A 3,123-nucleotide genomic window follows, 5' to 3' on the forward strand; every position below is an offset into this window, starting at 1 on the left:
TATTATTTTCAACCATATATGGTCCAAAAATATGTAATACTTTAAAGGGAAAAAAAAGAAAAAAAGAACTACACCTTTTTTTCATTGGTATGGGCATCCATCGATGGAGTTTTCAAAGGAGAATCTTTGTATGATTTCTAAGAATATATATATATATATCTTTCTTTTAAGTACTGTTAAGTGTCTAATGCTTATAGTCATTAGATTCTATGATATGTACTTACATCTACTTAGAATTTCAATTGTAATCATATGATTAATTAATCTAAGATTTGGTCCAAATTCTCCTTCCTTCACTTGATGACATTATGCACAAGATTACCATCACTACAGCTTTAAAGAGATATGTTGATGAATAACAAAAGGCAAACTATTTTGACAAGTTGGGATTTCCGATCAACTTATCACCAACATATACAGCTATTGGAGCTTATAGTTAGCAATAGAAACACATGGGACTATGTGCAAAATAATTTGTAATTTAGTGATAGCAGGTTAAGACTTAAAACCCAAAACCCAAAGAGTTTCAGTTTGCTAGTGTTTTATAAAGATTTCTTTGTCATGTTGCGATTGTCTAGAGCAATGACAATGAATATATCGAAAATGATCAATGGAACTAAGGGTATTATACAGCTTGCATAGGGCTTAAAAGGGTGTAGGAGACTCATTTTGGATAATTAATATTAGTTATGCCAGTTAGCTATTTATGAGAAGCTGAGCTTTTGGGGCTGGCTTCTTAGATGAATGATTAGACAGCAGCATCAATCATGAGTGACAAGACTGACACAGACTCCCATTCCCATATTTAGGGGTGAGCATTCGTTTCGAATCGAATCGAACCGAATTAAATTATAAAAATCAAATTATATATTTTGGAAATCGAATGAAATTGAAATTGGTAAAAAATTAAATCGAACCGAATCACTCTATTTCGGTTCGATTTGGTTTAAATTCATCATTTTTAATTTTTGATTGATTTTTTAATTTAGACTTGATTTTCAATTTATTTGGTCTAATTTTAACTTTGGTTTGAACCTAATAACCATTAATCAATGAAATTAAATAATTAATATATATATATATATATATATATATATATATATATATATATATATATATATATATAAAATTAAATATAATTCATAAATTTCCCATAAAAATAAATTAATTCAAAAATCGATTCGATTCGATTTAATTCGATTTGAACATATAAATTACTATTCGATTCCATTCGGTTTAATCGATTTTTTTCTCTTCAAAACAGAACCGAACCGATTAAACCAAATTGACTCGATTCTATTCAATTTTTCGATTTGAACCAAAATCTACTCAGCCGTACCCATACTGCGAAGATAGTAGAAGTGGTGTTGCAAAATGGCATCACAGAGTAATTTTTTGGCCATCAAAAGCATTTTTTCAGTTTCCCAACATGGGCAGGAGAATGAGCCCTCCTCATGTAGAAACAAATGAACTGAACTTGTATGATTAATATAACCCAAATGAACTGAACTGAACATGTAGAACCCAAAGGATTCTATGTTACCCCAAAGCCCTTATAGCAAATGCTACAAGAGCATCTCTGATCTTGTATGACCCTAGTTTGGTCTGGTCATAATTAATGTCATTCGACTTGCAGCATGGGTGCTTATAGTGGTTTTAGAGAAGATTAGTGAAAGTACATCAGAAAGTAATTGCTTATGAAAATCTGAGGATTGAAATTACGGTTTTGCTTGATTCTATTGCCCTAGGGAGGTGGGAAATTATATAAGAGAGAAGATCCAGTCTTAGGTGGCTCAACAAACAAATATTTTTATAATAATTATCCAAAAAAAAAAAAAAAATCTTAATCTCACAGACAATGGCAAGCTTGAATTTACTGTTACTGAAATGCAAATGATAACATCTTCACTGCTCACATACCAATGAGCTTTATTAGCTCAATGCTACTAAAATCATCTCCATGACTATGAGATCTCTCAAGTTCAAATTTCAATTGGACCCAAATGAAAAGTTCAATTATGTATGGCAAAAGAAAAGCTCATCAGTATCCTTATTGTAGGCATTATCAGTAAAAATACCATTGGCTGAACTGAATATTACTATACAAATGGAAAGATGGATACATTTATTTGGAGGTGATATCATTTACAAACAAATCACTGTCAAAAGAATTTTGTATTGAAGCAACCACCAAAATAGAGTACTTATAGAATTTTCACTTTTAAGACAAGAAAAGGCTAAAAAAAATGAAGGGGGAAACTCTTACTATACAACAGTGGCAAGTAGGATGAAGCATATAAAGCCAAAATCTTTTTATGGTTGCCCAGGGAAAACTTTCTGTAAGAACTTGAGGAAACGATCTGCATACAATTTGGGTTCGACAGCGGAAAAAGACAGAGGGTCAAACTTCAAGGACTTGCATGCATGCTCGACTTTCTTTCTCGTATTGTATTCCTGCAATATATCAATTATGCCCATGTAAAGGACAACATCATATACCTCAAAAAGTTCAACCTCCATTGAATCAACCTCCTCAAGTTTGCGACTGGCTTGAGCGGGCATGTTTACTCCTAATTGAACTCGTAACCTGAGTATTTGCAATTCATTAGCAGTTAAATGAATCCTTCTAGATCACACAACTTAATCATCAATAACTAACAATCTTTGGAAATGGTAGAAACTTAGAGGAGCTAGATTACAAAACAAAATCAATCTAAGAAAAAGTTATGTGGCATCACTGACAAGAATTCTGTTCATTTTGATGCGTACAGAACAGAAAGAAGCCAGAATAATGATTCTTCATATCCAAAATGACACAAGGGAAGAACATCGGTTGAAAAGGTCGGAAAATTTTATATCACAGCTTTCTAATCAATACTTGTGGAGAACCTAGCTAGAGCAGAATGGTGAGAAGACAGCAATAGTTGAACTGAAAGCCTGTTCATGAAACAAGCAACTGGGATACTCAATAAGATTAGAATATTATTTCACAATTATTTTTGTGCCATCAGAGGGAAACCACTGTTGGCTTAGATTGCTCATCAAGAGTAATCTGTAAAAACACATTCAAGTATTTCATATTTTGAATGTCCAGTAAATTAAAAACCAGATGACTTGCTCATA

The sequence above is a fragment of the Hevea brasiliensis genome, chromosome 14, assembly GCF_030052815.1.
Source record: "Hevea brasiliensis isolate MT/VB/25A 57/8 chromosome 14, ASM3005281v1, whole genome shotgun sequence".
Lineage (NCBI taxonomy): Eukaryota > Viridiplantae > Streptophyta > Magnoliopsida > Malpighiales > Euphorbiaceae > Hevea > Hevea brasiliensis.